This window comes from Megascapheus bottae, chromosome 7 (assembly GCF_031878675.1).
Source record: "Megascapheus bottae isolate mThoBot1 chromosome 7, mThoBot2.hap1, whole genome shotgun sequence".
NCBI classification, from domain to species: domain Eukaryota; kingdom Metazoa; phylum Chordata; class Mammalia; order Rodentia; family Geomyidae; genus Megascapheus; species Megascapheus bottae.
Window position 1 is genome coordinate 41490435 of NC_143515.1, and position 13877 is coordinate 41504311.

Here is a 13877-nt window from a genome sequence, read left to right on the forward strand (position 1 = left end):
GACAGGTTGACGGGAGACTTGAGGTTCGTTTAAAACAAAACAAAGCCATTTCCTTCCTGAGTGATCCTGAGGTATCTGCCGGTGACCTACGGGTCCCGAGGTCCGGCGTGGCGGGTTTCCGGTTGCCTGCGCGCGGAAGGCGCTGGGCCAAGCCGGGACCGGGCAGCCACGGCGCCTCTTCACCTTGCCTCCGCCTGGATTCAGGCTCGGCTCCACCCAGTGCCATTTCCCACTTGGGTTCACAGTTGGTTGTGGGAAGAATACTGATTTTGTGAGCATTCCTGTCTTTTGTCGTAACCCCACAGCACGTGGAAGCCTAGAAGAACGAGCACTCGGGTGTCCCCGCCTCACTCGTGGAGCCTGTGGCAGGAGGTTCAGCAGTTAGAGGCCAGCCTAGGCTGCCCAGGCAAGACCTTGTCTGGAGGGAACAAGCACCCAAAGCAAAACAAACCGTAAGGAGAGAAACGGAATCTGTCGTTTCCACTCATGGAGATTATTGCCATATTGGTGTGCACATTTAGTTTTCATACACACTGAAGGTATTTGGAGATGTATCTTTCCAGGGAAATTTAAACAGATCATGTAATTTTAATGACTATGTATGGTATTAATTTGTTTTCACTTTTAAGATAGGTTTTTTTTTGGGGGGGGCAGGGTTGTGTGTGTTTTGTTTTATTGTTTTTGCCAGTCCTAAGCACTGCCCTTGGACTTTCTCTACCACTTGAACCACAGCACCACTTCAGCTTTTTTCTATGTATGTGGTACCAAGGAATGAAACCCTTGTATTCGTGCATGCTAGGCAAGCACTCTACCACTAGGCCAAACTCCTGGCCAAGGAAGTTTTGTGGGTTTTTTTTTTTTCTACAAGCAATGCTAGATACATATTAATAAGCAGCGTCTGTACGTACCACTTTTTCCTTGCACTAAACTCACAAGACTACCGAGTCAAAGGGAACATAGGTGGGTAAGGTTCTAAATGCTAACTTCTCCCCAGATGTATATATTGTTAGGTCCAGGTGGCTCATGCCTATAAATCTAGTTACTCAGGAGGCTGAGATTTGACGATCTCCATATTAAGCTAGCCCTTGCCCTGACAGGAAAGTCTTTGAGACTCTTATTTCCAATTAACTACCAAAATACAAAACAAAAATGGACTATGGCTCAAGTAGTAGAGTGTTAGCTTGGAGCAAAAAAGCTCAGAGACAGTGCCCAGGCCCTGAGTTCATGCCCCAAGACCAGCACAAAAAGAAAAGAAGGATTATATTTATTTACTTTAAAATATATTTTCCCACCAAAAGTTAACATGTTGTGTGAGAATGCCAGTACCCGCATTCCCTTGCTAATCTTGGGTATAATCGCTCTTATCATACAATTAAAGGTAGGTTTGTTGGTACATCTGTAATATCAATTACTTGAAGGGTAGAGTGGGAAGCAGAAGATGATTTCTCAGGCAGCTTGCATTAGAGTGCTTGTTTTCTAGAAAGGTCCTCATTTCAAACTCTTAGCACTACAAAAAAAAAAGGACGGGGGATATTACTGAAATTTGCATTTTGTTAAATTGAATATCTTTCATATGTTTTTTTGCTCTAGTTTTGTTTGTTGTCAGTTTATAGCTTCTGCATATTTTAAGTTTGAAATGCACTTTAAATAAGATGCTTTTTTAATATTAGAAATACTTTTTCCTGAGAATTACCAATTTCCTACTTTAAAAGTTCATCTCAGGATCTGGAGTTTGGCCTAGTGGTAGAGTACTTCTCTAGCATGCACAAAGACACAGGTTTAATTCCTGAGTACCACATAGTTAGAAGCTGGAAGTGATGCTGTGGCTCAAGTGGTAGAGCTCTAGCCTTAAGAAAGCCCAAGGACAGTGCTCAGGCCCTAAGTTCAAGCCCCAGGACTGGCAAAAAAGTAAAAATAAAATAAAAATTCATCTCCTAATATGGCCTGTGAAGTTTATTTAAAAATCCTTATATAGATATATCTGAATAACTCTTTGTTTCTAGCTTTACTCTTTAGTGTCATGTTCCTGCTTACCTATGTGTATTTTCTAGAATTTATAAATAATATATATATATATATACATAAATATATGTGTGTAATATTTTAGCATTTTTTTCTTAGCTTACATTAGCTCTAAATATCTACTTTTACATTTACTCTAAATTTATATTTATTCTGAAGTTTATTTAAAAGGATAAGAACAGTTGGAGTCCAATAATAAAGCACTTACCAAGAATGAATTCAGGCTGGGAGTGTGGCCTAGTGGAGAGGGCCCACTTAGCATGCATGAAGCCCAGGGTTTGATTCCTTGATACTATATACACAGAAAAAGGCGGAAGTGGTGTTGTAGCTCAAGTGGCAGAGCACTAGCCTTGAGTAAAACGTGTCCCAAGGCCAGTGCCCAGGCCCTGAGTTCAAGCCCCTAAGTCTGGCAAAAAAAAAAAAAAATGAATTCAGTTCCACCAAAAAACAATGGATGGTTTGAGGAGAGTCTAGCTTTTTAGTCTCTCTCCTTTCTCTTGAAGTGCTTGCTAGTTATTTCATTCCATTTACTGAAAACTCAATCTTCCCTACTGATTTAAGATAGTAACTTAATAAAGTCTATATTTCCATATGAATTATTCTCTTTACTCCACTGATTTTTATCTGTTACTGGGGAAGTAATGCTATTTAATGTACCTTTCAATTATTTACAAAGTTCTGATGAAATAGGGTAAATTCCTACTTAACAATCATTCAGAATTATCTTCTCAAAATATAAGATTTTGTAATATATGTATAAAATTGTGTAAAATATATAAGTCTAAAAGCATATTAGAAAAAGCTAACCCCAACCTAAAACCTAGAACATTATCAGTATCTTGTATCCATTAATATGTTCTTCCATTATATTCCTGCCATCTTTTCCAGACATATATATTATATAATAAAACTTTAATGATTGATTTAGTGACAGTCCTGGTGTTTGGGTTCTGTCCCTGAACTTTTTTGCTCAATGCTAGCACTCTACCACTTGAGCCACAGCTCCATTTTCAGCTTTTTTGCTGATTAAGAGTCTCACAGAGCCGGGCTTGGTGGCTTACACCTGTAATCCTAGCTACTTAGGAGGCTGAGATCCGAGGATCAAGGTTCAAAACCAGCCCAGGCACAATTAACCTCTAGAAAATGGGAAGTGGGGCTTGGCTCAAGGGTAGGGTGGTAGCCTTGAGCTGAAGAGCTCAGGGACAGCGCCCAGGCCAAGTTCAAGCCCTATGATGCAAAAAGAAAAAAGAGTCTCACAGACTTTCCTGCTCCAGCTGTCTTCAAACTGCAATCCTCATGTTTCAGCCTCCTGAATAGCTAAGATTATGGACACAAGCCATTGATATTTAGTGAGATAAATTATTCCATAGTAACTTCAAACTTCAAGTTTAAAAAAAAGTTGCAATTTTTAGTGGAATTACATTAACTTTATGTATGAGAGGAAATGGACAGCTTTTATAGTTTTACATGTATAGATAGATAAACAGACAGATAAATAGATAGATGTACTGAATCTATAGTTCATAATGTTTTATGTTGATTCATTTAATCTGCACAGCAATTCTATTGCCTTCAACAGATGAAGAAACTAAGTTATAAAGAAATTGAATAATTTGTCCCATGTTAAGCAGATAAAAAGGGTAAAGTCTGTAGCCAAATCCAAGCAGTGCAGTCAGAGTTTGTGGGCTTTTTTTTTTTTTTTTTTTTTTTTTTTTGCCAGTCCTGGGGCTTGACCCTAGGGCCTGAGCACTGTCCTTGGGCATTCTCAAATCTAGAACTGTACCACTTGTGCCACAGCACCGCTTTCGGCTTTTTCTATGTATGAGGTACCGAGGAATTGAACCTGTGTCTTCATGCAAGCCAGTTGAGTATTCTACCACCAGGCCAAACTACTGGCCCCAGGTTTATGCTCTTAATTACTATGTTTTACTGTCTGTCCACAATAAGAAATCTGCTTATCGATAATTGGCCTCCACCACTTTCTCATGTTCCAGTCTCTGTCCTAATTCTTTGTTAAGCAGATTTATACCTACTTGACTGTTACCTTCTTACCATATCTAATTGGGCTAGGGGTGGTAGAAAACTGATTAAAACTACAGTAGTTCAATCAAATTCTCTATCCCAGAAGTTTGTAATTAGTCTTAGTTGGTTCTTGAAGGAAGTTATCATAAGGACAAGACAGAGACAAGACATTGATCCATGTGGAGGTTATTCACAGAAAACAACCCTGAAAGGAGAAATAGACTCAGAGAAAAGCAGGATAGATACATTCTGTGACTACACCCACCCTGAAATATATTATAGGGTTAAAGCTTCCCTGAATTCTGTAACTTTCCAGATTCTGACTTATCTCTTGGGATTCTGCTACCATGTCTGCCTTTGGGGATTTTCATAAGATCCTCATTTTTCACATAACCCCTGCCTTCAACTGAAGCCTCAGTTAATGACCGGTGGTTTGAAATCAAATATGCCATTTGAAAACATGCAGTCTTCTCCTAACCCAAGATTCCTTTCAGTTTCAGGTAGCCTTTTCTTCACATACATCCTGTATATTTCTTGTTTAGTATACACACACACACACATTTTGGTATTCATGATGGTTATAGCTGTTTATCATCATCTCTCACACATCTTAAGCTACAGAAATTCTTTCATCAATTGGCAGGCTCAACTGCCAAAAGTCAGTGGCTTGTAAATGTAACATCAGTATTTGAAGTTCATTCCAAAATAATGTTTCCTACCAGATATATTTTTTAGTTCTATAACTTTATTTATTCTGGTGATGATTCATGTGAGGATGACAGTGATTCATCTCGTTTCAGTGAGCCACAAAGATCCCAGAGAAGTGGTTCCTATAACCTGATTTAAAAAGAAATTCTCACATGTGAGTAGGAACATTTAGTTTCTAACATATTTAGCTGATACTAAAACAAAGCTGGGCACAGTGATACATGCCTATAAGCACAGCACTCAGGAGGCTGAAGCTAAAGGGTCTCAAGTTGAAAGACAGTTTGCCCTACCAGTCTGGATTACTCAAAGAGATGCACAAATAAACACTGTCCCTTCTCCCCCCCTTCCAAAAAAAACCTTAAGGAAAGATTTTTCTTTTTTCCCAATGAGACCAATTTGTAGGTATGACAATAAAACATTAGGGAGTATAGTTTGAATAATATTTGGAGTATAGTAGACATAAAAAGGAAGGTCTTATTCAATACAGACGCTTTTTTTTTTTTGTCCTGAGTCTTTGAATCAGGGCCTAGGCACTGTCCTTGTGCTTTGTCCAGTCTAGCACTCTACCACTTGAGCCACAGCTTTTTCTGGGTATGTGGTACCAAAAAACCAAACCCAGGGCTTCGTGCATGCTAGGCAAGCACTCTACCACTAGGCCCAACTCCTGGCCCTGGAGCACCACTTTGAAATCAAACATATTAATTTCATGTAAAACTAATATAAAGACTAAAATAGTTGCATATCTATTCAGGATAGACTTCGTTGCAATTGAGTTTGCCATAAGATTCTGAAAAAAAAATCTAGAACTTTCTTTTTCTAGAGCTTGAAAGATTTAAAAATTTTAGATAATGATCTATACCAATGCATGAAAATGTGTTCAGATTTCAACATCTGACTAGGTCTGGGATTCTAAAGAGGTTTTTGTTTATTTATTTGTTAGTTCTTTCCTAGCTATGTTAGATAGTCTTGTGGCTTGAGATGTTTAGTCTGAAGGGGGTGGGGGAAGCACACTTTTAGAAAAACAAAATACAGGGGCCGGGAGTTTGGCCTAGTGGTTAAAGTGCTTGACTAGCATGCACGAAGGCCTGGGTTCGATTCCTTGGTACCACATACATAGAAAAAAGCCAGAAGTGGTGCTGAGGCTCAAGTGGTAGAGCTCTAGCCTTGAGAAAGTCCAAGGACAGTGCTCAGGCCCTGAGCTCAAGCCCAGGACTGGCCAAAAAAAAAAAAACAAAATACAGACCAAATGTAATGGATAAGTTTCCTTATCAACTTGTATTCATGACCTTTGCAGTCAGTCATTATTTCAGTGTGGTATTTTGGTTTAAAAGACTTGAAATAAACAGTAAAACCTCCTAAACAAATATTAACATAAAGGCCTATATTTTGTTTTAAACTTCTCAATGAAGAAATCCTTGTCTTTATGTTTCCAGTCTTTATTTCTAGCACAAAGAGGTACTTCCTTTTAAGTAACTTATGACTGAACAAATTGTTTCATTTGTGTCTTTTAAAGTGTCAAGACTAGGGAACTTATTCAGTCATTATAAAAAATGAGTGCTTATTCTGTGTCAGACTTCATGCTAGGTGCTGAAGATGCCGTGTAGTGGGCGAGAAATACTTATAAATAGAATGTTACAATACCCTGTAATAAGGGATGTTGTGATAGGTAAGTACAGTGTACTTTGGAACTCTGTGTTCTGAAGGAAGGAGAAGACTGAAAGTTAAGAAGTCAGGTAGGTGAAAGGATGAAATAAATTGAGAAATACTCTAAAATAGTAGTTTTCGAAATGTAGTCCATAGATCAGCAGCATCATTATCAGAGAATTAGCCAGAAATACAGACTTTTTGTGTGGGCCCTGTCCCAAATCTACAGTATCAGAAACTCTAAGTGGAGCCCCAAAATCTGTATTTTAAAAATCTCAAACATCCAGGTGATTCTGAAGGCAGAAAACCAAGAATTTCATTTGGGGCTCATTTAGATGTCTGTAAACATCTAAAATGGAGATGCAGGTAGCCTCTTTGGTATGTGTTTATGTCTGGAGTTTGGGTAGGAGTTGGACTAGTACTATGGTTTCTTGTGTCCCACTAAAGTTCATATGTTACAGCTTAAACCCAAATATGATGGTATTAAATGGTGGGAATCTTTAAGTTATTAGGTTAAGGTATGAAAGCTCCATCCTCATGAATGGTATTAATGCTCTTATTTTTTTTTTAAAGAGAGATAAATTAATCTTTTTTTCTTTTTTTATTGTAATTAATAAAAGGGTTACATGATATTTGCCAGATAGAAGGTGCATTAATTCACATACATTGATACCCTTTCACATGTCTTGGTACCCATTACCCTCCCCTCCACCCCCCCACTTTGTTTCTCCCCCTTCCCTATCAAATTTCAAATAACCAAATACAAATAAATTCAATATATCAGATAACAAAGTGAGATACTAGAACAATATGAGATAACCAAGAGACAGCAAAGGAGATGAGAGCTAACATAGTACATTAAGGACAACAATCATTCGTTATATAGCTTTTGTTTCAATATCCTGGAGGTCCTTTCAATTAGCTTCATACTATATGGCCTTATGTATCAAGGTTTTGCTCTATTGCAGATCTCTGCTAGTAAAGCCCAAGGTTTCTACTGATTATGACAAATGAGGGAAACCATTGAGCCTAAGTTCCTTTGAGTCTGGCTTACTTCACTTAATATGATCTTTTCTAAGTCTTTCCATTTCCTAACAAATGGGGCGATGTCATTCTTTCTGACAGCAGCATAGAATTCCATTGTGTACAAATACCACAGATAAATTAATCTTATCCTAAGATAAATGTGGATCCATCCAGGTGTCAAGGACACCAAGGACAATTTGAGTTACCTGATATGACTGTTTTATTAGTATGTCCTTATCAACTGCTATATGCAGAGTGACTATGCTAAATGATACCCAACTTTATGTACTTTTACACAATGTATTACACATGGATAACTTTAAATAAACATTGGATATCATATGTTTGCTTATTTAGAGATGAAGCTTTGAATGTTGCTCAGGCTGCTCTCCTACCCTAAGTGATTCTCCTACTTCAGCATAGAATAAAAAGATAAAGTCTGATTGTTGGATGATAGCACACACCACCATGTCTATCAATATTTTGATCTTCTGCTTCAAGTAATAAGAAATATATTCTAAGCTGGGGAGGTGGCTCGTGCACGTAATCATAGCTACTCGAGGCTGAGATCTGAGGATCACAGTTCAAAGCTGGTCCAGGTACTAAAAGGTCCTTGAGACTCTCTTATCTCCAATTAGCCACCAGAAAGCCAGAATTGGTGCTGTGGCTCAAGCGATAGGGCAGTAACCTTGAGCTGAAAAACTCAGGGATGATGCCCAGGCCCAGAGTTTAAGTCCCATAACAAAAGAAATGTATTCTGTATCACAGCAAAATAAAACAAAAGGCTTTACTGTAGATTAACAGTTGAAAAACATAGATGTGAAAAGTTTCTAATAATTTTTTCTTTTATTTTTTGTCTGTCTTAGTGCCCAGGGCCTGGGCACTGTCACCGAGCTCTTTTGCTCAAGGCTAGCACTCTGCCATTTTGAGCCACAGCTCTGCTTCTGGTTTTCTATGTTTAATTGGAAATAAGGGTCTCATGGACTTTCCCATTTGGGCTGGCTTTGAACCACTATCCTCAGATCTCAACCTGAGTAGCTAGGATCACAGGCCTGAGCCACTGGTGCTGGCAGTAATTATTTTTCAAGTTAGACTATCATATGATTGGATAAAAATTTGCTTTTAAATGGACTGACTGATCTCTTTAAAAGATGTAGTTAAAAAAAAAAACAACTAGAATTGGAGCACTAAAGGTGCTAAATCTAGCATGCACAAAGCTCTGAATTTAAACCCCCGTCCCCGCCATAAAAACTAGAGTGAAGGGAAGATGAGATCCTATCATATAGCCTATCATGCATGATGCCCTTTGTTCCATTCTTCAGTACCACATAAACAGAAAAAACTAGAAATAGTGCTGTGGCTGAAGTAGTAGAGTGCTAGCCTTGAGCACAGAGACTCAGCACTTAGGCCCCAAATTCAAGCCCCAGGACCAGAGACAGACAGACAGACATACAGACAGCCAGAGAGAGAAAGAGAGACAGAGAGAGTATTGTTGTGTTCTGAATTTTAGTATCCCTTCCAGAGTTGTCTGTTGAAACTTGATATCTAGTATGGTAGGTTAGGAAGTGGGACCTTTTAGGAAGTAATAAAGTCATAAGGACCCACCCTCATGAATGGGATGAGTGCCCTTATACAAAGAGGTTGAAGCCGAGCAAGATGGTGCATAGTATATAAAATCTCAGCAGTCAGGAGGATGAGGTAGGAAGATCAAAAATTGAGGGCAACCTGGAATATATAGTTAGTGTCCTTCAAGACAGAGAAGATGCCATCTTTGAAGTAAGCAAGCTGTCACTAGACACTGATCTGCCAGTACCTTAACCTCCAGAACTGTAAGCAATGCATTCTATTGTGTATAAATTAGCCAATCTAAAATATGCTTGTTATGGCAGCCAAATGGAACAAGACAACAGTAATCTGTAATATTTACCAAAAATGGATTACCCATCTGTGAGCTGTATGCAAAGCAGTAAACTTCTGAAAGCTCTATAGTTTGTATGTGGTAGAGTTGTGATTTTGAACCTAAAGCAATCTGGTTTAAGAACCCAAGAACTTTACCATAACCAGAAAAAAAGAATGCAAAGAAATTATGACAAGAAACACAGAGTGCTGCTTGAAATTGATTTAAGCAGCAAACAAAGGGAAGTGATCAGCCTGGTATCCTTGTAATACACTGGAGAGGCTGAACAAGAGGGACAACAGTTTGAGGCCAAGTTAGCCTAAATTTTTTGCTTATTTTTCTTTTTGAGACAAAGTCTCAAAAAAAAAAGGAGTAGAGGAGGGGCTAGGCACTAGTGGCTCATACCTGTAATCCTCATTAATCCACCTGTAATCCTCGTTACTCCGGAAACTGAGATCTGAGGATCACAATTTGAAGCCAGTCTGGGCAAAAAAGTCCCTGTGAGACTCCTATCTCCAATTAACCATAGAGCACTAGCCTTGAGGGGTGAGGGGGAAGAGCTCAGGGGCAGCACTCAGGCCCTAAGTTCAAGCCCCACAACTGAAAAAAAAAGTTTGTGTGGGGGCTGTAAAGCATGGGTATATCTTAGAGCTTAAAATCAGGACCAGTCAAAGATCTCTGGAAGAATTAGGAATTGATGAGCCATGGGAAAGCAGGCAGCATGGGCCCACTCCTGATGGGCAGACTCCATACATGTGGCCCAGCCTACATACATTTTTAATTTCTACAGATGTTTTACCTTCAATTATATTTTTCTCCACAAATGTACAACAGGCACAATGCAGCACCAGCTGAGTGTCTAAAGATCTTTTTTTTTTGTATGCTTATGGAAGCTTGGAAGTGATATGTTTGATGTATGGGTTTTTTTCATATATTTTTATTGTAATTAATAGAAGGGTTACATTATATTTGCCAGATAGAAGGTACATTAATTCACATACATTGATACCCTTTCTCATGTCTTGGTCCCCATTTCCCCCCCCCCACCCCTACCCTGATGTATGTTTAATATCTTGATTGTGGTGGTGTTTTTTTTCTTTTTTTTATTGTAATTAGTAAAAGGGTTACATGATATTTGCCAGATAGAAGGTGCATTAATCCATATACATTGATACCCTTTCACATGTCTTGGTACCCATTTCCCTCCCCCCCCACACCTCCTGTGGTGGTGTTTTATGTGGATGTATACAAATGTCAAAACCTGATGAATGCTGACTTAAAATTTATGCAGTTTGTTGGGTCACTGTAAAAGATAGGAAATCCTTCAGGAGGCTGAAATCTAAGGATCATAGTTCAAAGCCAGCCTGGGCACAAAAGGACCTGAGATTCTTATCTCTAGTTAACCTCTAGAAAAAGGGAAGTGGGGCTTAGCTTATGGGTAGGGTGGTAGCCTTGAGCTGAAGAGTTCAGAGACAGTGTCCAGGCCAAGTTCAAGCCCCATGACTCACAGAGAGAGGGAGAGGGAGAGGGAGAGGGAGAGGGAGAGGGAGAGAGAGAGAGAGAGAGGGAGAGAGAGAAAGAGAGAGAGAGAGAGAGAGAGAAAGAGAGAGAGAGGGAGAGAGAGAGAAAGAGAGAGAGAGAGAGACCCTACTTGTATTTTTATATACTTTTTCTTCCAGATGTGGGGCTTGACCTCTGGGCCTTGGTGCTGTCTCTGAGCTCTTCTGCTCAAGGCTATTGCCCTACCCCTTGAGACACAGAGCTACTTCCAATTTTCTAGTGGTTAATTGGAGATTAGAGGCTTGCAAACTTTAGTGCCCAGGCTGGCTTTGAACTGCAATTCTCAGATTTCAGCCTCCTGAGTAGCTAGGATTACAGGCCTGATCTACCACACCCGGCTCTTACTTGTTTTTTCTTTTCTTTTATCACAAATTCAATATAATGCTTTATTTTTCACAACAGAGGGGAGAGAAGTCTTCTCACATACCAAGCAATTCTTAAAAGTCCATTCGGTGTCCTAGGTATCAGTGTCATCTGACACTCCTTACCCATTGAATTCCTGAGCTCAAGCCACTCTCCTGTCTCAGCCTCTGAGTCTCTATGATTACAGGTACAAGCCATCAAACCTAGCCATTTTCTTTTTTCCAGTTGCAAAGGAGCTTTAGCTAATGGAAGAGATCAGCCAGGTTTCAGAACAAATATTAAAATTATTTCCATGGGAACATAAATCTAACTATGGGATTACTTAAGAGAATAAAAGGAAGGGGAAAGGGAGAAAGAGTGAATAATTCTGAAATATTACAATCAGAATGTCAATGAAAGCTGTTGATCAATAGTGGGTTGGGGAATGGAGAAAGAAACAGACGTTGTTGGGGATGTGAGTGCTAGCAGGAAGGGATTGGACTAACAAGGTCAGTGAATAGGATGAATGTGGTAAAAGTCTGTTCACATGTATGAAAATAGAACAAAGAAACCTATTGAGTTTGTTTTAGGAGGGAGGGAAGGAAGAATGATAGTGGGAGTAAGATTGATTATAATACATTGTATATATGTGTAGAAATGTCACAGTGAACACCCCTCCACAACTAAGGTATGTTCATAAAAATTTCCATGGAAGATCTCAGCACTCTGAATAAATAGATAATGCTTACTATTTATTTTACTCGTGTTGAAACTAATTCCCAGATATTACGTGATCCATCTTAAGTCACAAATCAACAAATAGTAGCAGCAGCAGCAGCACAGTAACAAAATCCAAGTGTCTTGATTTCCACTCCCTGTCTAAGCACAAGGATCCATGAACTAAGCAATCAGGCAGATCTGTGGAGGGGTGATCATGGGGATAGTGCCATTGACCTCTCAGATCTCGTTGCATTCTTTGTGTAATTGATATGTTCTCAGGCTTTAATAGCCTGTTACCTCAGAATAAGGTATGCAGCTTCATATCCAAACTATAGCCCTGAGTCTCTAGATCTGGGAAGTACATTCCTCTTCTGATTTACACCCTTTGTCTCCATTTGGCCAAAAAATTCTCAGGAATTGCTTGTTACCTCCCTCAGTTCCTGAGCTTCCTCTAAGGTTCTGAGAGAAACCCTAGTGGTACATTTAAATAGGAACATGTGTTTGTAAAAACTGTAAATATTTTAATTGCCATTGGTTATAGTTTCTGCTACTTCCAGCCCTTCACACTCTCCCTGTGTAGGATGGCACTAGAGTTACCGTGAGCCTTTTTATAGGATTTGAGAGGAAAATGAAGTTAGCTCACAAAAGAAAAATATAATTATATTTATTTGCTTGTTTTTTATTGTGCTAGTCCTGGGGCTTGAACTCAGGGCTTAGGCACTGTCACAGGAGCTTTTTTTGCTCAAGGCTACCATTCTACCACTTGACCCACAACTTCACTTCCAGCTTTTTGGTGGTTAATTGGAGATAAGAGTCTCACAGACTTTCCTGCCTGGGCTGGCTTTGAACAGTGATCCCCAGATCTCAGCCTCCTAAATATCTAGGATTACAGATGTGAGCCACTGGTCCCCCAACACAAAATATATTTTTTAAAGAGAAAGTTAAATTGGATATAAAGTAATTTTAAGGAATTTATTCAGGTATTATTGACATACAATGAAGATATTCTTATAGTATTCAATTTGATGAACTTTAACTTATGTGTAGCCTGAGAAACCATCACAAAATTAAGATGAATAGTGTACCCAAAAATTTCCTCAAACTTCCATGAACACCCCCAAATTCCTCCTTTTTTAATATATTTTTATTGTAATTAATAGAAGGGTTACATTATATTCACCAGATAGAAGGTGCATTACTTCACATGTCATGGTCCCCATTTCCCTCCCCAAATTTCTTCTTTTTGTAATTTCTGCCAGTTCAAAGTATTTTCATTGTCTATAATTATAGAATCATAGCAGTCCTTAGGCTTTATGTGGTCAGAATAGGATAGTCACCAGGCAGAATATTTCCAGATCCAAGTAGCATTGAATGATGACCCAAATGATACCCATTCATCAACCTTGTAGTCCAAGTAACATTAGACAAAATCAGCTAAAGTCTTTACCATGGCTCTTCCCTAGCATCAGATCAAAAATAGTTTAAATCTATTCATGGTCTTGCCTGTGGTTCTGTCTTTTTTTTTTTTTTTTGCTGGTCGTAGGGCTTGAACTCGGGGCTTGAACTCTGTCCCTAAGCTTCTTTGTGCTCAAAGCTAATGCTCTTACCACTTGAGGCACAGCACTATTTTCAGATCTTTCTGAGTAGTTTATTGGAGATAAGAGTCTCACAGACTGGGCCATGAGTTTGGCCTACTGGTAGAGTGCTTGCCAAGCATGCACGAAGACCCAGGTTCAATTCCTCGGTACCATATACATAGAAAAAAAAGCCGGAAGTGGTTCTGTGGCTCCAGTGGTAGAGCACTAGCCTTGAGTAAAACCCAAGGACTGTGCTCAGGCCCTGAGTTTAGTCCCCATGACTAACCAAAAAAAAAAAAAAAAAAAAAAAAGAGTCTCACAGACTTTTCTACCCAGGGTTGATTTTGAACTGTAGTACT